At 43.7% G+C, this 22,915-nt stretch overlaps 1 long non-coding RNA gene across 1 annotated transcript in view; it reads left to right on the top strand.

Annotated features, from left to right (window-relative positions):
- Positions 1 to 9,521: 9,521 nt before the first annotated feature.
- Positions 9,522 to 22,915, top strand: part of LOC144807780 (uncharacterized) — a 185,279-nt gene continuing 171,885 nt past the window's right edge. Inside the window, exon 1 of the long non-coding RNA XR_013606440.1 lies at positions 9,522 to 9,714. This is a non-coding gene — a long non-coding RNA (uncharacterized LOC144807780). The remainder of the gene's footprint in view (positions 9,715 to 22,915) is intronic.

Genomic DNA, 22,915 nt, shown 5'->3' with positions numbered 1-22,915 from the left:
AAAAGTACCTCTCTGAACTTAAACCCAACAGTGCCCTATCTCTACTGATATATTTATTTTTTATGCAATTTACAGCAACATAATGGAAGGAGATCAAAATAAATGTAATATTTCATTCGAACTTGATCTTCAGGACAACCCAGAGGAAGAGAATAACGATTCAGATTTTTTGGATCAGTCTCTTGATGAAGAGTTTCGCAAATATGTGGAAGAAATGGAATCATGTAATCCAAATGAGGACATTCCCGACGACATAATGTTGGAAGTCTTATTACATTTTGAAAAATCAGAGCAATAAATGTATATTTAATAATTAAAAATTGTTCCAGACATTATTCTTTTTTATATGTAATCAATGAAATAGTACCAAAATGAATATAATATAATGTGAGACTTATAGTATACTGTGCAATTTTTTTTGTGATACATTGTAAGTTTGCTCATAGTTACTTCCTTTCTCCCACTATATTATCTCCAAAGTGTATTTGACATCTGTTTTTGATCTCCTGCCTCCTTTCTCTCACAGTCTGTCTCTAATGCACGATATCACTGCCAATTTTCTATACATTTAGAAGAGATTAAATGTAATACTGGAAAACATCATAAGGGAGCAGGATAGACTACCTCTGATCCCCTAGACCTTCTCAGAGTGTGCTTAAAGGATCTGTTTCTACTTTCCTGACAGACTATGCTATGGATTCCATATACCACAATAACTTCTGTAACAACATACAAATTATCTACAAAGGAGACGGTCTACATTGAATTTAAAACTCTGCATTGGTACCTACATGTTGGTACTTAAATACGCCACACAACACAACAACTCTATTCAGAGCTACCCTACCTATAAGCACTTTAAATTATTATTTTACTGTTTCACTGAGTTATCCCCATGTGTGGAGGGGGGGGAGGTGTGTGTGGGGGATGTGTGGGGTGTGTCTGTGAGGTGTGTGTGTGTGTCTGGGGGGGGTGAGGTGTATAGGTGTGTGTAAGTGTGTGGGGTATGTGGGTGTGGGTGGGGGTGTGGCTGTGTAAGCTGTGTGTGTGGGTGTGGGTGTGTGGGGTGTTTGGGTGTAGGTGTAGGTGTGAGTGTGTGCGGTGTGTGTGGGGGTGTGTGTGTGTGGGGGGTATGTGTGTAGGATGTGTGTGTATGTGTGGGATGTGTGGGTGTGTCTGTGAGGTGTGTGTGTGTCTGTGGGGGGAGGGAGGTGTGTGTGTGGGATGTGTGGGGTGTGTCTGTGAGGTATCTGTGTGTGCGTGTGTGTGTGTGTGTTGGGGGGGTGAGGTGTGTGTGTGGGTGTGTGGGGTGTGTGGGTGTGGGTGTGGATGTGTAAGGTGTCGGTATGGGGCTGTGGGGTGTTTGGGTGTGGGTGGAGGTGTGCGTGTGTGAGGTATGTGTGTGGAGTGTGTGACTGTTGGGGTGTGGGGTTGTGTGCATGTGGGTGTGTGTGGGACGTACTTGTAGGTACCTAAAACAGCCACAGAACCCAAAAGCTCTTTTCAGAGCTACCCTACCTCTAATCACTCAAAATGATTATTTTTCACTACTATTTTCACTATTTTTCACCAAAGTACACTCCCTGGTACGCTCCCCGGTACGCGTACCGTGCGCTCCCCCCGCGAAAATCGAAAAAATATATAAAACATTTTGGACCCGCGGGACCCTTTTATGGCCCCCACATCAAACCTAGGGGGTCAGGGGGGGTCTACCCTGCCCCCTTTTGGTTATTTCCCCCTTTGTTTTTGCCACCTCTTGTGTCTCGATCCTACCGAGACACAAGATGGCGGCCGCTCCAAACAGTTTGGAATGTTTACAGACACCCGAGAGCCAATCAGCTCTCCGTGCGCAAGTCGCGTGGCGCGCCCGGAGCGCGCCCCGGTGCGCGTACCGGCGCACGCACAGATATATACATTTTTTTGAACCTAAATTACTCAAAATCCTCTGGAGCACATATCTTGAGACATAGCAAAGGCACATCGGGCTAGCAGTCCCTACAATTTTGCCAAGTTTGGTGAAAATCCATTCAGCCATTCGAGCTAAAAGTGCGACAGACCGCCCTATGGAAATTAACATGGGGAAAACACGTTTTGGGACCCCCCCTTTTATCTCGGCCCCCGCTTGACGGATCCCCCCAAACTCTCAGAGAAGGAGCGGAGAGCCGCGAGGCAAAGTTGCTGAAAAATTCAGGCAGATTCCTCAACCGGCGCCAAAGTTATTCCCAATAGAATGTTGCGATTTCCCTATGGAAATCAATCCTAACTATAACTACCTACTGGCGACCGCCAGTAGGTAATATATATATATATATATATATATATATATATATATATATATATATATATATATATATATATATATATGTATATATATATATATATTTACACACAGACACACACACACAATATGTAAGTATATATACACATATGTAAATATATATAATTAATTACATTAATATGCACAGAATATTTACATTATTGGCCAGCACCTGCTAAAACACACAGGGGCAGATTTACAAGCCCCTTGTGACACTTTGAGCTGCTGTTGCATCACTTTTGTGACGCAACGGCAGGATAAACAATGCGGACAAATTACAATGTGACGCATCTAGGGAGATGCATCACATTGTAAAGCCATGTGTCAAATTATACCTGCATCAGGTATAATGTATGCAGAGTGGGCGTTCCCACGTTGGAAAGCCTCGTAGAAGTGACACAGTGAAATCTACAAGATTTCAATGCGCCATTCTAGGATGCCACTGTGTCAGAACCTTACTCCGGCTTGAAGCAGTCGTAAGGAGTGACGCAGTAAAATGAGTGCTGGAGGTGCGTTGTGCTTGCGACATTACTCGAGAAATGTGTGACTTTTGGGCCAACAAATGCGCCAGAATTCTGACGCAACTGTCAATCCTTGCGCCACGGTGCGCCTTATTGTAAATACGGCGCATCCATGGTGGCGCGAGGGTATCGCAGGCTGGTGCAGGGAAAATGATGCATCTCTACAGATGCGTCAGTTTCTTGTAAATCTACCCCACAGTATATTCTCAGGTCTGAGTTGGTGGGACTACATCTGCTCCCTTTCCGGTTGAATGGGGAACCCGTCAGGAGTGTCCCCTCCATTCTTCTTTGCATTATCCATAGAGCCTTTAGCGAGTTGGGTTCTTATCAATCTACAGCTCTGAGGGTTTGAGTGAAGACCAGGGCTGGAGGAGAAGATTGCATAGTATGTTGATGACGTGCTCATCTTCCTGACTGGTCTCTGTGACTCAGGCCACAGCCGCGGCTGCTCCGGATTCTGGAAATATTTGGGAGGTTTTCAGGGGTCTGGGTTCACTGTAGCAAGTCCTCGGTTTACTAGTGTCCTGAGTAACCGCAGGCGTTCCGCTATTCGGTGGTGTAGTCACTGCTGACGAGGCCCGGGAGTGGGCCCTGAACATACAGCTGCAGATGGACTGACTTAAAGGCGACCTGATGCACTGGGCGACGCTGCTCCTTACCCTTTTTGGTAGATTGGCCATCTTTAAGATGGTGGCCCTTCCCCGGCTTCTAGAATTTCCTGTTTTCCCGTGCCCATGATTCCCTTCTGAGGGGATTTCTATGTAATTCTGGTCCATCCCGATCGCCCTTTCCAAGTGCTATAAATCTACATATAATGGTCGTATTGCCACACGGTACCTGTGGTCCTCTGATAGGAATGCGCAGTTGGTCGTCTTAAATGAGTGATGGTTTGGGGGCTTCGGTGATCCCGCTTTTGCGTCTGAGGGGTGGCTCTGGGCTCGCAGACCCTGGTGTATCGGCTGTATGGGGGAGTGATCTCCTGTGATCTCCCACAGTCAACTAAGGTAGACCTTCAGACATGGTGGGTGATGGGTAGGTCCATGGGGTGGGGGAACGGCTCACTAGGGAAACCCCCTTGTGAGAGGGTACAGTTTTGCTCAGGTGGTCTAGCTGCTGGGGTCCTCACATTTGGTGTATTACGTCTCGCCCAGCTGGGGAACATCCTTAACGGGAACTTGCTCAAATACTTTCCCTACCTCCAAGAGGAGTACCAGCTGCATCAGAACCAATTTTACAGATACCTGCAGCTCAGACAAGTGCTCACGCACTATCTTACACACATAGAAGGCATTCAAGAGTTCAGCCCCTTAGAAGCCAAAATACTTTTGACCAACATTGTCCACCTCAAGATTTCAGCCATTTACCACTCTCTAGTAGTCAATGCACCGGACACTTTTATGGCACTCAGAGATGCATGGGTTTGTGGACTGGGCCCCCTGGGGGACAAGGACTGTAGAGAGAGGCACTGACTTCTCCTCATGAGACTTCCGTCGCCTTTCAGTACTGCATAATTAAGCCGCACTATTTACATAGGATCTATTACACCGGGGAGAGGTAGTGGAGAAGAGCTCTATTTACATCTGTTAATTGTTTGAGGTGTCAGACTGCCACGGGATACCTTATTAATACAGTCTGGGGCTGTGCTGTTCTCACCAATTTCTGGAATGGGGTTTTTGATTGTTTAGAAGGGGTTCTAGGCCTCTCCTTGCCACGCTCTCCTTGGTGCACCTTACTGCACATCTCGGATGACGTGGATGGTAGTAGACACTGTCAGGTGCTCTTGTGGTTGAGGTTCACTGTCGCTAAACGCGACATAGCGAAGGTCTGGAGGGGGGCGCTGGCTCCTTTGCTGGCGGTTTAGAGGGAGGTTTTGGACCGCTACTTGGACCTTGAGTATCCTCTTTACGTTGCTTGGGGTTGTCCTATGAAATATTAACAAATCTGACAGTGCTGTGCGAGATACTGTGGGATACAATTGGAGCCATGTCCGCAAATGGGGGATTCCTTGGAAGCCAAGATCAGATCTTTTGTATCCTGAATGTTGTTCGGGTGGAGAGGGAGCTGGAAGTGGAGCCGTTTAGTACTTGTCCCTTCTTTTTCTTTTGCTCTTGCTGCTGTCGGTGGTAATGCTGAGTGTGGATGCTTTGTGGTTGGTAATATTTTTGTATTGTCTCGTTTTAATGATGGTCGTAGCTATCGGTCAGTCTGCCAGACTTGATTGGTCTGTTATTTTGGCGATTTCAAATATGTGCTCATTGCGGTTTACTCTGCTGTACAGCCTTCTCTTATAAAACTCAATAAAATGTTTTAGGGGGAAAACGCACAGTATACATCTTGAAACAAAAGTGTTTGTTCGGAAAATAAAGCATAATGAGACTCAGACTCTACAACACATGGGTTGGAATATACCTTGTGCATTACATTATTTTAATATTAAGCTAGTTAAGAAAATAGTCACAAGCCGCTGCCATAGACAAGTATGGGCAAGAAAACGCTTAATGATCCTAACCTTGAAATCCCTCTGAACCAGCAGAGCACATTAAATAAAATGGCTTTACAAAGGTCAATGCAGTTGAGCCACCTAACTCTATGTTAGTTAGAGGAGTCTGTAACTATTAATATTTAGATCTAAAGCTGATTGAAATACAGAGCTTCTTTATGATCAGCCATATGTTGCAAAATGTTAACGCATATAAATCTTCCTATAACCTTTGGATTTAAAGGAAGCCATGAATTAGGGCAGTATCTGTTAGTCTCGCATTTAATACCTTATCTCAGTAAGGAGATGTGAATTCTTGGTTCAGAATTTTCCCAATGTGAAAAAACTCACTAATAAATGGGAATACATTAGAAATTGTGATGTAGGCTTCTAATTTACCATATCATGAACGCCTACCTCTCAGGTCCCTTTTCATGTCTAGCAAGTAGAAACAGACAGTTTTAGTAGTCTGGCAGGTTTCAAGTCAGCTAACACACAGCATACAACTCAACATAAATATAATGGGAGTTTTGGGAGAACCCCTGTCAGCCATTGGCGTGCTGGATTGTCTGTCATGGGACCAGCTGCTGGCTTTTTTTTAGATGTTTATAATTTTAGCTTTTACAGTTTCCTACGTGAGGAGGCAACACAGTAGTTTGTCTATATTCCTGTTTCTCCTAGCCTTTATACTCAACATGCATTCAAGCACACTTACTATAGTGACTTCGCTGCTCAGACCCTCACTGCTGCAGTGCTAGAAATGCTCAGCACTGCTCGAGACAGTAGCAGGAATGAACTTAAATGTTTTTCGCAGAATACACATTTTTGCAAATGGTAAATTTACCTATATCAAAGTGCTGAAGTTAAGGTGGTGTAGAGAATGACTTGTTTAAATGTGTATACAAATGTGTATAGCAGTGCAGGGATATTTATTTATTTCACCATTTTAACTAGTATCAACAGACTTCAAAGTATTCCAGAGGTCAGAAGGTAGGAGTGAGAGTATTATGGGACACAGTGACAGGCCCGCTTTGGCAAAATCATTTGATTTGATGATTGTCTAGTAAGTGGATAGAGAATGCATGCGCTGTACAAACATCAAACTTATTGGCTATGATAATGCTTGCTTGCCATGAAGCGCTAGGGATCGAGGGCGGTCAAAAGCATTTGAAAAATGAATGCTATAGATTAAAAAAACAATGCTTTTATTGTACCATCCTTTTTTAGGTCTCGTGGCGTTAACCGCGCGAAAGCGCGGTCTCGCCAAAGACCTATTGTTAGCGGCTCAGCTTCCCAGGAGACAAGAGCTGGCCACGCGCATGGGATCGGAACGGGCCACGCGCGCGCGAACGCGCTCGCTGTGGCCATCTCCTGTCTCCTGGGAAGCGCAAACATACACAGGCACACCTTCCCCTCCTTACGCATGCGCTCACACAGAGACACACACACGAGCGCACATACACGCAAGCACACATACAGAGACACCCCCCCGCCGCCGCACACATACACACCCACGCGCACACACACACGCACCCCTCTCCCCCCGACAACTAAGCCCCACTTACCGCCACTCCGGACTTCTGCAGCCTCCGCGGGGCTCTCCCTCGGGCATGGGAGCCCCGCGTCACCACTGCTCCTCTCTGTGCCAGTCAGTCCGTGGGAGCGGGCTTTAGAAGACGGAAGTCCCGCCCACGATAGGTTTCAGTTTCGCTCACGTCTTGTTAACAATAGCGTGCTGCTTGTTGTTGTTTTGCATCCATTTCACGGCGCAGGCACGGTCTGACAGAAGCACTGGTACAGGTCATCAATCCCGGCAGCGCGAGGCTGGTGCCAAGCTGGATAGGCTGTGAGCCTCCTCCCAGATTGAAGTGCCTCATTGCCTGCCAGGGTGACGTCTCTGACCCGCCGCAGCCAGGAGCCAAGGATTACCAGGCCCTGCACCAGAGGAGCCCCGCCGGCTTCCGGCCTCTTATCCGTCCTGTAAAGTACGGGGATGTAGTTGAACACCCTCCATTAGCAGTGTCCCTCAGCCCTCCAGTTCAGCCCCCTTCTCTCGGCTCCCTCGCCACAGAGTCCCTCTGCCCTCCACTCCCTCTCCTCTCTCATCTGCTCTCAGCCCTTCTTTCCTCCCTGGAGAACCGGTTTCTTCTATTTGGATAAGACGCTCCCGGACGCCGGCGGGTCTCGGGCCTGAGAGACACACATCCCGTAGTCACAACTGGTCATGTACATGGCAATTTCCGTTTTGCGTCCCTCGCATTCCCAATGAAACCCATAGCTCTTAAAGTTCTTTTTTTTTGCAGGGAGAGCGGGTTCATTCAAACACATTTCAGGCGTCACTATTCTGTTCAATGCATTTATTTTATACAGTCTTATTAGATGCAATTTCACCCAAACGTTACATTATTCCGCATTTTAGAATATTGGAATAGTTTGTACTATCTTTAAAAGATGCACGCTAGAGGAGGTGGGGGCGTTGGGTGGGGTGGGGGCCTTTTTATAAGAAAGTAAAGTACACTTTTATTGGGGGGGCTGGGGTCTTTGGGGTTTCGTCAACTGAAGGTGGTCCCTTTCGCAGACACCTGCTGTCCTCTCTGTCTCTAGATGCCTTAGGGATAATCCCTCAAATGCCCCAATTTGGCGACCCGAAAATAATGCACTTTTTTTGCCAGTTTTCTCTACCTCCAACCCCCACTTTTTACGGCTATTGGCTCCAGGGTAATTTTTGTTCGTGAGGTGATAGAAGTACGCTTGTCAGCTGTCGGAAAGGCATAAGCCTCAAGCTGAACGGTAATAACCTTTGAAGAAGGAACCCTTGTGGCACTGAAAGCTAGTCTTCCGTACCAACTGCCCTTTTCCTTTTGTTCACCTAAGCATCACAGTCACCAATTTGCACAGGTAGTATTGTTGCGTGCATTGTATCTTTGTAGGTATAGCTACCGAAACGTTATCATATATCTTTATTCCAGACCATAACTGTATTAGTTATCCGAATTTGACGTATGTGATTTGCGTCTATAATGAGAATGTCACGAATCTGACCCCTTCTTTCACGCTGTTTTCTTTTCCCTATAATCGCAAACCAGGTATATGCTTCCCAGGCCTTAACATACAGACCTATTTTGATTACAAGTGGTTTTATTAAGGCCCGTCACAGACGATGACTAATGCGTTATGCTCTACTGGGGCAACAGAGAGGCAGGAGTGATTGTGCCTTGACTAGTCTGGTGAAGGGGGGTCTGGATGAATAGGGTGGCCCTGAGGGAACTTTTGCCCTCGTGACTTTGCACAGGGCAAGGATGAGGGATGTGAAAGGCAGGAGAGGCTGTGAAGGTTTGTTTTATGCATGCCCCCTTTTGTTACATTGCACAGCCCAGCAAAGCCCAAGCAGCCTCCCTGAAACCCGGAGCAAGTGACAGCAAGTAGTTCATTGGAAGGTGGTTATCTGTGTACAACCACCCCAGAATTAACATTTTACACTCTATTTGCACTTTACTCCCCCTAGTTGCACTTTTCTCACTTTTCTCCCACTTTTGTAGTCCTGAGACTGATTTGTGAAAAAAACAATGTTATATATGTACTGCACAACGGAGCGATAGGCTAAGTGTTCGTTGCTGACATCAGCTGTGACCTACAAATCCTGTCAAGGCCCACCCAGCCAGCCCTCTACCCTTCACAGATCATTACATTTATTCATTCTTTAGGTGTACATTCGGGCACAGAATACTTTGGCGCAAATTACAGCCTCCGTCACTGAGTGTGTCTTTGGAATCCAATTTACAGGCTGCTGGAAAATAAGGTGTCATGTGCACAAATGTTTGCAAGCCCGTTTTGTGTGTGCGCTAATGCCCAACTTTTCATTTACTTTTTTTGCGTAATTACTATCTAAGCACTGGCGAGGAGTGCCTGGGTAAAACAGAGCGGGACCAATTTAATTCCAAATGGTCAAAAAGTTCTTTTTATATTTAGAACTAAACATTCTTCCTGCTGGAATCTCACCCTACTCCCTCCTTCCTTCACTGTGGTTTTGTTTTTGCAACTCTTGGAAGCCTGGTACAGTGATGTCAGTGCTTGTTTTTTAACTGTCGCCTGCCCAAGATCAGGAAGCAGGCATACCGAACCGGCACCTCCTCACCACTTCTTGTCAGCCAATAGCAACCCCCATGCCCAGCATACACAGAGAACTACACTGCTATGGCACAGCACTACCAACTGCCTGCCTTCCTGCCCCTACACTGTTACCCTGCGGTGCAGCCACAGGACAGTGGCTACATTGCCCGTGTCTGCCCCGCAACACGTTGTTCCTGCCATGGAGGTTTCCTACAGCCGGGTGCAGTTAATAAATACAGGGACCCAAAGATATGTGGCATCAAAGAATAAGAACGGACGTGGTACAGGTAGGCTTTTTTTAATTTATTTATTAGTTTTCGCTTTTATATAGCGCAAACTTTACCCGCAGGTATCAGAGTGCTTTAAATCAGCATGCTTATAACAAGCAAGACTAGCACTCTAGATTACTGCCAACTTTGCTTAGCATAAGCAACAGCTAACCATTCACAAACAATGTTTATATACCAATTGCAAATTAAAAAAATGAAAGCAAAGCATTGTCATTTACAATGCCAGTAACTCAAACTTTAATGCTGCGAGACCTATTGCATTGTAAATGCTTGTTTCAAATGTTTTTGCAAACAGTTGCTTCCAGTTGCTACTATGCCGTTAGCCAACTGATTATTGATGTGCAATAGTACCCATGCATTTCAATGGAAGTGGAATCTAAACACCCTATAGAAAAATGGCGAGACTAGAATACTCCTGCTGGCTAGATCAATGTTTGATTGAACAATGTCTAAAGAGAGTTGCTGAAGGGTCCAGAGCAAAAGAAGCCTATGGCTGAAGTAGACTAAAATAAGACTGGAGTACATTTTCACAGCGAATGGCACAAATGCCAAACACGTCAAATGCCATACACCAACATCGGATCTCAATGGGCGTCATTTACCTGCATGCACTTGCCTTATGTATTAGCGATCTAGTAAAAACAGCACTATAACTTATCAGCTCTTACCTTTCTCATTTATCCAAAAATGATGACAAACGGCTGCTGTTCTGCAAAATATCTAAGGATACTACTCTTTATTTTCATTTTTTCTTATAGTGTCATCTGTTATTAATTAGTTCTGCTTGCCACCGTATTAGGTGTGATATCTGTGGCATTAAATCATATATAGATTTTGTTTTTCCTTTTCATTTCAATAGGATATTTTTTTATTAGTCAAATTATATCATGTGAATAATTCTAACATGTGTTTTTCATTTTTGTTAAATTTTTCTTTCTTCTTTTCTAATTATTTTTTCCCTTTCTTCTGTTAAATTTCTTTCCATTCAAGACCCCTTGTATATACTTTAGTATATACTTTTATGTGTATGTACATTGTGGGCTCTGGGGATCAGCCCTAGGACTTGTCTGCTTCCGCTTTTCTGTTCAACTGCCTCTATTTAACTGTCCTGATGGAAAACGACCAGTAGAGGTCAGTAAACTAGCAGAATTGCTTTCTGCTGCGGGACTTTCTTTTTTTCTTATTTTTCTGGCAATTGCCTCTATTTAACTTTCTTGAAAGAAAATGACCAGCAGAGGTCAGTAAAACACCAGAATCACTTAAGAATTCTCTAGATTCCAGTCTATACAAATTGGCTTCGACGAGCACCCGTAGACAATAATATTTTTTTCAAATCTTGTATTCTTAGTGATATGATCACCGAAGGCCCTGATTTTATATTAAAATCAGAGCTTTGGACTGTACCATTTCCTGCTGAAAGGCAATATTTCTCTGCATGTGTTCCCATACCTGACGTGTCACTCTTTTTGGTGCTTACTTTCCCCCCATGTTAAAGAACAGTAGATGTGTCAGCACCCAGGCTAATGTGCTGCATAGCTAAATACATATAAGGTCCCAAAGGCGAGACCGATTGCATTGCAAATGCTTGTTTTATCATGATCACTTCGATGTAAATTTATTTCCTTGTGCTGTGCACCACCAACAGCATTTGTACATAAAATAGATCTCATGGCCCTGATGAAGCGACATGTTGTTGTGAAATATTTGTTGGCCTAAGCAATATTATCTCTTGGTTTGAGAATACAGAATAAAATTACAATGGATGAATATTAATTGAGTTTGTACTCGTTCTGCTTTAAGACCTCAAAAATACTCAGTGTTTTCTCTATGTTCAAGGAAAACACTCCCATTCACCTCATTCTCCTCAAAGGATTTTCTCTTGACCCACCTAAGCCCCTAAAGAGACTTCTATTTGCTGCTGACAGGTTAGGTGGGAAGTACAAGTTGTAGAAATTACATAAAGTAATCATGTCTATGAGGCCCTGATTATGAGTGCTGTGAGGAAGGGTGGGTGGAATGATATTTATTGCATCTGTTATAATCCAATACCCCAGCGTTCGGACTTTAACAAGTCCGTTAAATTTTGCCAATTACCATTTATGCACTGAAAAAAGGGACAGAACATGAAGATGTTTGTGTTTTCCACACCAAATTCAGCATGTCCTTGTATTTACCCACCTTTTCCCATATTACAGTTTGGCAGATCTGACCTGCCGCAATAAATCAGGGGGGTGTTTTTTTCACAGCTTGTGTTTACTAGGTGCGGTAAACTCTGACCCACGGGCAATTTCAACCCTGCACAAACAGATGTTTGCACTGGAGCGGTTAACTAGCATGGCACTCCTAATCCAGTCCTAGGCGCCCAGTATGCCTTATGTTCCTAGTGCTGGCTGCATGACCCCTATAACCAGTGATAGCAAAGCCCGTGCCAGCCTTCCAGAGAGTTAATCGGGAGTGGCAGGTGATACCTCAAATGAACATCCATGCAAATGTGTTATGTTGGTGTTCAATGTTTAGCAGGCTCTTGTGAGGAGAATCCTCAGGTATTCTCAGGAGGATGGAACTCATCTGCACCATTAAATTGTATGACAAGTGAAGCATCAATTTCTCATGTACTCTGCTGCTATTGACCCCTCAGTAACAAGATGGCGGATGCTTACACGCCATCGGTGAGAATAAAATAAGTAGGGCCCTACAGCGCCAAGGACTCCAACTCATCAATAATGTCACAATAATACATGGATTTATAGGTTATATTGCAATTTTATTCAGAAATGAGTGTTATTTACTAGATGCACTTTCATACAGCATTCCTTTCACCTTGCAAACTGAACAGAACACCGCCTCGCCCACGCACATACACTTTAGCAAGAATGGAACGATGAAACCATTGTTTACTAATGGTGTAATTTAATTAAACCTTTTTAAAGGTGCTCCGCTATTAGCTGATGCATCGGGCCTATAGATGAAATTATACTGGACAAGAGATTTGTGGTGTCTTTGTTCCTACTATACACTGTCAATAAGTCATTCTTTTCCGGGCGCCTTGACTTGCTAATGCCAATGATGCAGCGCCCCCAGACAAACGTGTCATCGTTTATCAAATGTCTGCAGGGAAACGTATTCTTTAGAGTGCTTTCCGCAGTCTCCTCATCACTAAAGTATATTTATATTTTTAACAATGAGGCACACGATGTTTTCTGGCAAAAGAACAAAATGTAACTCCTATACTGGCCTTTTGTTGCATAGGGCTTTGGGTGAATTACAGAAACTTTGCCAACTTTGCTTAATATCTTTAGCAGTGGAAACATCTAGCAGTGTTTTTTTTACTATGGCAATACATTGATAAAGAACTTGGAAAATGTAAATGAATGTATAGAATACGTGTCGCATCTCACGCCGAGTAAAGGCAAACATTTATAAATATGCTTAGTATGCTAATACAGTCAATCTGATGTCATCAAGACCAGGCCCGGACTGGACGTTGCGGGCACCAGCGCAATCTCCCGGTGCGCCGCAAGGTGGGGGCCGGTTTTGGGCTCCTGGGGGCCGTTTTTGTTACAGGACCGTTTGTGCAGCATAGCTGCAAAATCGGCCTGGCTGCAACAAAATCGGCCGAAAACCGGCCCCGCAAAGAGCTCGGTCGCACCCCCAACAGCCCCCCTTCCCGGGAGGGGGGGGGGGAGGGGGGAGGGGGGCGGCCGAGCACTTAGCCAGGGCCGGTTTTCGTTCCCAGTCCGGCCCTGATCAAGGCCAACCAGGTCTTATTACATAGATTTTGCAACCATTTTCCTTATTTACATAGATTATACTGATGCAATTTTATTTATTGTATACATCAAAAGTGGTACGATTTTGCAGCAACATATGCAGCCGGTGCAATATGTTTCTTTTTGCTAAGGCCTGGCCAAACAAACTGTTAGAGCCAGAAGATGCAAACGTTTGTGCAAAACTGCTGTTCTACGAGTGCAAACTATCCGGCCGTGTCCGCCATGAGCAAACCATCGGTAGGCCACGTTAACTGGGGGAGGAGGGAGCAGAACACCCTTTTAATTCGTGTATCACCTACCCTTACCCCGTATGTACTTTTAAATGTACACTTTCCAGCTAATAAATCTTTGCCGTCAAAATTATTGTAGAAGAAATATAAAGTATATGCGTTTCCAGAATCTGTCTCCTCGATTAATGCGGTAAGTGGATGGTTTCTGTCAGAGGCGCAAGATGGAGGGCCCTATTGTCCTGAGGAATGGGCGCGCTATTAGCCGCCATTATTTATGAGCCCAGGCTTGCTAATCCTCCCGGAGCCCTGTGCGCGCCCGCCTTCAGGCTTTTGGGTTGTCACGTATAGTTGAGGGATGCATGTGTACTTACTTCGCAGAGTTCTTAAGTCTGTAAATGTTGCAATGCGAGACTGGGAAGTTTTATTTAAAAGGAAAGCGCCGCCTGTGACGCACATAATCCGAGCCGTTCCTTGCCGGGCAATCACATTAGGAAGGAAATGCATTTTATACATATTGACGATGTTTCATGGGTGCTATGCAGAATGGCTTCCGGTTGTACAATCTTCCTCCAAAGGTTTAATATTTAATTGCCCTCAGTACCTCACTGCTGCAGTTCTTGTACTTTTCACAACCTTCTGTAATATCAGGAAACGACGCCGGATATTTTTTTCTGCAGTGCAGGGGTAGCTGTCTGGAGGAAAGAATTGTGGACTGCGACATTTCAAGATTTCTAGTCCATTTTTTTTCAATTAATAATAACTCGCGAGAAATTGAGGTGGAAGTGTGCGTGCTTGTGGGCAGATACGTTTTAAGGCATGGGCAAAGTGGTCTCTGACCCAGGGCCCCAGCCTTACAGGGGGCCCCTGATATAGGCAGCTCTGTTCTGCAGAGAGTCTTAACCTGATGACCTTTAATAATTCTTAAACAGATTCTTTTAAATACCGTTTTTCCTTTAATTTTTATTTTGGGCCATATGTGAGAGTCTATTACAGACATCTTACAGAGAAATGTTGTGTTTATGTTTATGCAACATCCATACAAAAACATTTCTTTTAGACCAAAACAGGACCTAACATATGAGAAATGGGAGGGGTGTCACAGAGATTATTTGTAGCAATATTAGTGAGCTACTGCTGTGTTACAATAATGAAAAAACACATCACTATCCCTGATTATTATATATAAACGCATTTAAAATTTGGACAAGTGTGCCTGTCAGTGACCTGGCCACAGAGAGCAGGAAAGAGCTGAAATTGGATAATAAATTCAAAGTTTCCAACAGGCGCCCCCAAAATACGTTTTGCCCAGGGCCCCCCAAAATCCTTAAAATGTCCCTGCCTGTGTGCATGCATGCCTGCGTTGCATGAGGGTTTGGCGCAATGCAGGAAGCGTAGTGGTCCTGATGGCTTAAACTGAACACTGACAAAGGGTATTTATTGTATAGAGTGTGGCTGTTTTCTAGGATGCTAAAAATGTTTTAAAAAATTATGAAAATGACCCAGAGGCATTCCCCAACATGGTGGGCACCAGCTTATGCAGCGTACCTGTTTGCTCCTGATATGTTCTTGTACTTAGTCATTAAAATTAATTAAATATATTGCAGCAGTGCAGAGAAGAGCAGGTACTCTCGGCCCAAGCTGATTGCTAGGTCTGGTTTCATCCGATTTTGCTACAGGGGGCCGATATTGCCAGCCCCGGTAAAAAAATGGCTGCCTGGGGCCCAAAACCGGCCCCCACTCTGGCGACCCACCGGAGAAACGCCCAGTGCAACTATGGTCAGTCTGGCCTTGTACTCTCCCTTTCAAATCAAAGAAGTGCATGTACTCAGTATCGCACAGGAACTGCCCATTTAATACACTGGGCATACAGGCAAACCTCCTCTGCTTTCATGTTTTAAATTAGGCAGGCTAGACCGGATATACAGGAAAGCATGGGTGCAGCCATTGGATGCTGGATTTCGCTGCGCTCGTCTGGGAGCGGCAGGGGGAGTGAAACACATTTTTAAGCATAAGAGTTTGTACGAGCTCCAAAGCAAGTTAAAAGGAAAGCAGGGGGCTGGTATGTACACATGACAGTGGTAATGGGAATGCCTGGACTCCACTGAGCAACTGGTATTCCTGTTCCACCCTTTTAAGGGGATCAGCACTTGCGGGGCCTAAAATACAAAAAGAACAATTGATGGACAGAATACAGAACAATGAAATACATTCACCCCAGTACCGAGATCTGGGCCTAAATCCATTTTTTTTTTTTGCTCGCCATGCCATTCCAGTTTAGACCCAGCCATATACAAATCAGTCTTGACCCAGCGCCCAATGGGAACAGTCCAGCCCGAACTGCCAGGCCAGGTCCTCCCTGGACTGGAAACAAGCATCCTAGGAACGGTTTCGGGCTTTCAGCCCTCATCATCCAGGATAGATTGACTCCAGTGGCATGGAGAGCACGGGACCCACGTCAGGGCATACCCGTCCCACTCGGGGTGACAAATGCAAAAGAACAATTGATGGATAGAATTCAGAACAATGTCATACATTCACCCCAGTACAGAGATCTGTGCCTAAATCCATACTTTTTTTGCTCACCATGCCATTCTAGTCTGGAATACAGGCCCCTAGAAACTGCACCTTCTGATGCTGGGGTACATTCGCATTTTACCACCTACAAGTAGTTGGTAAAATACAAATGTTTTCCGACCACTTTTTGGTCGCAAAACATTCACACATACCACTGTGATTCTGTAGTAGGAAGGGACACCCTAAACACATATCTTCCTAATACTGAATCACAAATCCACTTTGCAATTGGGTAATAGGTTACCAAAACGCAAATAAGGCTTTGTACATAAAAAAAATGCTTTTTGTCATTAACAGCCCGATTCACAGTATCGGGCCATTTGCAACCTCAAAAATGCTTTGTACGTCTGGCCCTTGGTTTATTAAAAGAACTTATCGCTGCTCATTATTTATTGACATTTCTTTCTAACCAGAGTGGGCCGGTTAGAGTGGCATAGCAAATAGCTGGTAAATGATCAAGGTATTTGGTAGTCTGTTGTTTCATAGTGTAATAATTGCTGTTGTGTTTGTGATCAGTTTCTATGCTCAGTTGTCACACATCAAATTTAGGATTATCTTTGCACACAATTACCAGATGAGCTCAGTATGGTATGATGTTCAACAATTTATGTGTCTTTCATGGAATACAAGTGAGAGAGCGCCATGTTATTTTGAAAATTTTAGGGTTGCATTATAATCTCGCGTAGTCAGCACCCACATATTTAGAGGACCTTTACTAATGTAGTTTAGAAATGTAATAGTAGGCCGGGGATCAGTGCAATATGAAGTGGTGTGTTTATTAATAATAGATTAATGTAGTGCTTTAATTAGAAAATGTGATGCTGCATAACGTAGAAATATAATCTTATGTGAAATGTCGTGTTAATAATGATGTGCCTTAATGAAATAATACATATGTTTATTAACGAGTGGATTAACATAGAGTTTAATGTGAAAGATTTTGCTTGCAGAATTAACGTGAAAGTGATGAAATGTAATGTCATGTCGTGTTTTAAATGCGTTTAAAAATGCAAAGGCCTGGGACATGCTGAAGCCAGTAGAGGCCTAACTGTATTTTTCGTTGGTTAGCCTTGGTCGGAATGAAATTATTTCTCTCGCCTGGGAAAGGCTGTCCTCAGCAAATATTAAATTGTAATTTCGAATGTTGCAAGGATGGTCTCATGTATTTTAGCTTGCAGGTGCAAGGCCACAAGGCTTGTTAGGTAGAAAAGTCCATTGTTTAGAAGTTAGGATAGTAGGCGCGAGCACAGAGGAGCTGCCAAAGAATTTGGGAGAGCAACATTCAGCGGAGAAGGTGCCTGGGACCGAAGGATACACCAACGGATGATCGATGGTGAGGTGCCATATTGGAAAAATCCAGAGATCCACACCTGCCAGAGGGGCGTACCTCTGGGCGTGTCGACTGTTTTTGGGGTTTTGTATTAGGGACAGCACCCGAGGGTGGAGAGGCAGTTCGGAGCAGAGAGCAGAGAGTAGACATCAGTCTAGGAGTTAGGAAGTGGGCTTGGGAAAGGAAAGATGTAGATAGTTGTGAACTTGAGGCACAGTAAGGTGTAGCAAGGAGCATCGTAGAACGAGCTCGGTATTTGAAGTCACCTATTGAAAGTGAATGTACTTTTTAGGAAGTCTTCACAGCTGACACCTTTTCTTTCGCCTGGGAGGTATGTTAAGTAGGGATGTCACCTTAGAGTTAGAGTAGGGACAGTCTAACGGAAATTCTTCCTTTTGTAAATGCAGTCCAGATTTTCGACATTGTCAGTTATGACATGTCTAATGTTGCTTGAATTAACTTTGGTTTTCATTCTGAGCCGGTTGAGACTCTTGCGTAGAATTACCTTTGGATTAGTGCCAGTCTATTTCCTGAATCTTTTGCTGAGATGTTTGTATATTCAACTATTTTTGGCTTTGTAATAAATTTTCAAAACTTCAGTTCGTAGTCAGTGGTCCTTTGAGTCTAATTGAATTTGGATCGTACATTTGGTTGAGCTATGAATGAGAAAATCTTTCCTTTACGCTTCTATGATAGGGAAAAAGATCCAGTCGACCAGACCTAGGATTCTAGAGATTGGTATGAAAATCTAGATGAGAATCCCAGCTTCCCCACAAGCACACATCAATAGATTTTTTCACACTGAGTATTTTCGTAGACTGCAAACAAGAATTCTCATACTTAGTCAGGTTCACTCATTCGACTATTGACCAACTTGTAAAATTCTTAGGGACCTATTTAGAAACTGCATTTTGCAGAATGTTTAGTATTACTACAATACCATACTTTCTACATGTTTTGCCACATAATTTGGAGATTTCATTAAAAAACCTTGTTTCTAGCTCAATTGGATGAACATAATACTTTGCTAAATGTTTGCTAATTATCTTCCTCTAAATTCCTGTGATATATGGTCTGTTTGTTTAGGATCTCTTTTTGCCTCAGAATTACTTGTAATGTAGTTATGCTAGGTCAAGTTTCACAACATTTTCTAATGTGGAATGTTTTTTTACTGATTGATATGCAACCTTCATTGTTCTCCCAGTCACTCCCTCTCCTCCTGCTTTTTTATCTTAAGGAGATTTTTCTCTGCTATTAGTATTCCTCGTGTGAATGGTTTAAAACTTTCCCATATAGAGACTGCCATGACAGTACTATCATTACTTTGGAAGTATTCCATTATTCACTCCAAACATTTTCTAGTTCCTCTTGACTCACAATTGTGGAAAGAGCTGTCTTCCGGTAGGTCTATTTTTTTATAGTGTATTCCTGTATCCCCAAATATCAGCTTTATTGTTATCAGAGTATGGTCTGAAACAATTGGAGGGAGTATCTCAGTTTCAATACATTTAAGCCAACAGGAACTAAAAAATTAGCGTAATCTTGCCTGACTCTTGATTTATTTATTGGAATATGTAAACCTGGATTGAGAGAGATGTAGTTTCCTCCAACTACAGACCAACCTATGATGTTTAACTAATTCCTCAAGAATTTTCCTTATTTTTGGATTTCTTATGAAGTCTCTCCAGTACAGTTTTCTCCCCATGGCACCTAATATATAACAATTCACTCCTGTTATAATTGGAAACGGTAAAGATGTCTGTGCCAGCATCAACTGCTGCAAAGGACGTGGGTCATCCACAAGTGAGCCATAATATGTACAAATCATCAGATGGCTGTTTGCCCTTAATACTTCATTAAAACCAATCGATGTTCTACTATCCCATCTTTTTCTTTATTATTCCTAGCCTTCTGTATTTACAAATCAATATTGCCACACATCCAGCAGCAGCATTTACAGTTGATTGCCTTGTATTTGTAACCCAGTTTATTTAATACTGGCTAATCTGGTATCCTCAGATGAGTTTCCTGTCGTACAACTATGGTTACTTTTATGTCCTGTAATTGTTGCATGAATGTATTGCACTTTCTCAGGTGATTCAATCCATTTATGTTTATTGAAACTATCTTTATTACATTATCCATTATGCTTTTGAGAGGTCATAATATTTTAGTCCCCTTCTTCACTGTTTTCTCTTCCACTTTTTCTTTTCTTACCATGCCTCTTCTCTCAACTTTCCCTCACCTTGACCCACATTCATCATCTCCCATTGTCTTTCTTCCCTTACCACACTACGGTCCCATTACCCCCTTTACTTTCCAAAGGCTCAGCTCCTCGCAGAGCAGAAGCTGAGCGACCCACCCATCTCCAGTTATAAGTACACTGTTGTGCATGCTAGTAAAAAGATGGTTGTGGTCAGCAGGTGGTGAAATCTATTAGTCATTACCCATTTATAGAGACCATTTTTACTTAGTCTAGGTCTTTGCTGTTTGATCTTGTGACTTCATTCTTCAGTATCTCAACTATTTTTTATCTCCATTTTAACAGCTCGTATAACCATTCCTCTGCTGAGTTTTGTTTCTGTTTTTAACCAATGGCTTATTCAACTTCATCACTTACGCTGAATTATTTGTGTAGAAATGTTCACACTGTTAAGCACTTGCATGATCCCACTATGTTCTATGTTTTGTTTCACTGATCAGTATCCCAGATAAGATTTGAAGTGTGTAGCTGCCTTTTGATTTAAAAAACTTTGTTATTTTTGGCTCTGGTTAGTATAGCCTCTTTGACACGATAATTCAAGAAAAAAGTGAGGATTGTGTGAGGCGCTGCCCCATCTTTAAGCTTTTGGAAGGGTACGCAATGGACTCTGGCAATTGCTGGGTCATTTGTCTTCCTCCTCTGAGGTCCAGAGAAATCAATTATTCTTATCGATTGCTCCAGGAATTTTTCAGTGGTTAGATTGCCTTCTGCTCCTTCAGGAATCCCTCCGAAATCTCAGACTGTGCCACTCGATCTGTTTTCAAGAGCTACGTTTTTCCTGTTTTTTTATTTTAATTTCATTTCTCTTTCATTTACAAGTTGCCTTTCCAAACACCTATGTCCTATTTAAAATATGTTTCGCTCTGCATTTTTAATCATTCAGGTAAAATGAATCATTTTATCACCTGTGCTTTTTGGCTTGTATTTTATGCTATACATTTCTACTTGTGTCTCTCTCTGCAATTAATTTGTATTTCGAATTGATTGCAGTTTTGATCAAGTTCGGTACTGATCCCAGGATCTCATTGTGATAGTTTTTTCTTGCTCTCTGAAACTTTACTTGTGATCTCTGATCTTTTCATTTTTTTCTTATGTTTTGTTGGGGAATATCATTTGTTGATATTCCCCCCGCAGAAACCCGCTGCCAACAGCAAGGCAGCCAATGCGACTGTGGGTGGGAGTCCTGCACCACAGGAGGAGCTGGAGAAAATGGTGGCCACAGTCATCAGTGGTGAGACGGTGCAAGGAGTTGGGAGTCCAGACACAGCTCTATATGACTGAACACTACATCAACAGGGTGAGTAACGACCAGGGACTGGGGGGACGGGGGCAAAGGGGCAAAATGGCACACATGCATAATCATGTGGCGCACACTGCACACCCACAATGACCTTGGATCATGTCCCTGATCCCCGTGGCACACTGCAGCACACATACAAAAACCAAGTAGGCCCCCGTGCACCATGTGCCCAAGGGGGCCCACATCACCAATCTCACAACTAACACATGCACACGTGCGAAACACAGCAAAGATGCATATTTGTGAGCCACACTGACAATGAAAGTGACACTACAGGACAATCATCATGAAATGGTGCACGCCACGACACTGTGGTGGCTGAGTGTGGACCACATCCGGAAAGTAGAAGGTCACACTCTGACACATCCATGTGCACAAACAACCCCTGACGTCAACAATACATCTGCAGACAAACAATGCACTTGAGAACAAAAACTGTCTAAGAGCATAAATGACCCAGGTCACCAACATCTGAGCACTGTAAAAACACTAAAGTCAAAGGCACACCGCCTCAAAGGGATAAGGGGCAGCAAAATCATGCTGCAGGGGCGAATCCCCCACAATGCAGCACACACACATAGCAATAACAGCACATCCGGTATACAACCTTTACAACTAATCTTTTACAACGAACTACCATTACAACGCAACTTTTACAACGCAAACTATTACAATGCATTGCTCTGGGGGGCGCTCTAGGATAGGGAATAGGTTAATTTACTATCCAATGACCTTCCCTACTATCCACGGGGACTGCAGTTGGAATAGTAAATTAAACTATTCACTATCCAGCGCCCAAAAGCATTATGCGTTGTAATGGTATGCGTTGTAAAACTTACGATGTAAAGGTAGGCGTTGTAAAAGTATGCGTTGTAACGTCATACATCCGCACATCCACATTGACGACGATGTGGTACAAAGTGCAACACTTACACTGAAGAACAGAGGACACAACTGGGTCCGCTTGTGTGTTGAAACTGGCCAATCACACCTGACATAGCAGGAAACTGTGAGATGAAAATGTATGTGTACAACCTCACATCCGTGATGTAGTCCAAATGTCCACTGTCCCGCATCACATAGTCCGCTCCTCCCAGTCACAATGTGCATTGTCATGCAGTCTGTATGTAAACGTGAACAATGCGTCAATATACATGTCAACACAATGTCAAAATGCATCCCCCTTCACATTGCAGAGGGACAAATAACACCTCCAGCAGAGCAGACAACTCATCTGTAATGCTGAAGAGGACCTCCACATCTTCGACACCGATGCCCTACAACAGTTCATGGACATCTTAGGCAATCCACTTTCAGGAGCAGGGCAGCCCAGCTGCATTGAGGAGACCCCACCCCCTGCACGGACCACACAGCTGGAAGCACCCACCACCACGGCTGGCTCCCAGCACCCCATCGAAGCACACATCACATTCCAAGGCCAGGTGTCAGACTGCCAGAAGGAGCTGTCCGAACAGGTGCAGGTGGGGTTTGACCTCATGGAACCAGAACTAGATCATATACGTGGGTGTCTTAGTCCCATCAGGGACCACTTACACTCCCCAACGGAGACCCACACTGCGACAGAGACACATGCATTTGTACTTTTCCAGTACTGAATCCCGGCCAGAGACCCGGCATAATCATTCACAGCCCCACACTGGACTTGCGTAAGCCTGCCCAGTACAATCCTCTTACGTACTGATTGGGGGACAAAAAAGCTACATGTCCAAT

The sequence above is a fragment of the Lissotriton helveticus genome, chromosome 1_2 (genome assembly GCF_964261635.1).
Source record: "Lissotriton helveticus chromosome 1_2, aLisHel1.1, whole genome shotgun sequence".
Taxonomy (NCBI): Eukaryota; Metazoa; Chordata; class Amphibia; order Caudata; family Salamandridae; genus Lissotriton; species Lissotriton helveticus.
The sequence above is the reverse complement of the archived record's forward strand: the minus strand, read 5'-3'. Positions and strand labels throughout refer to the sequence as shown.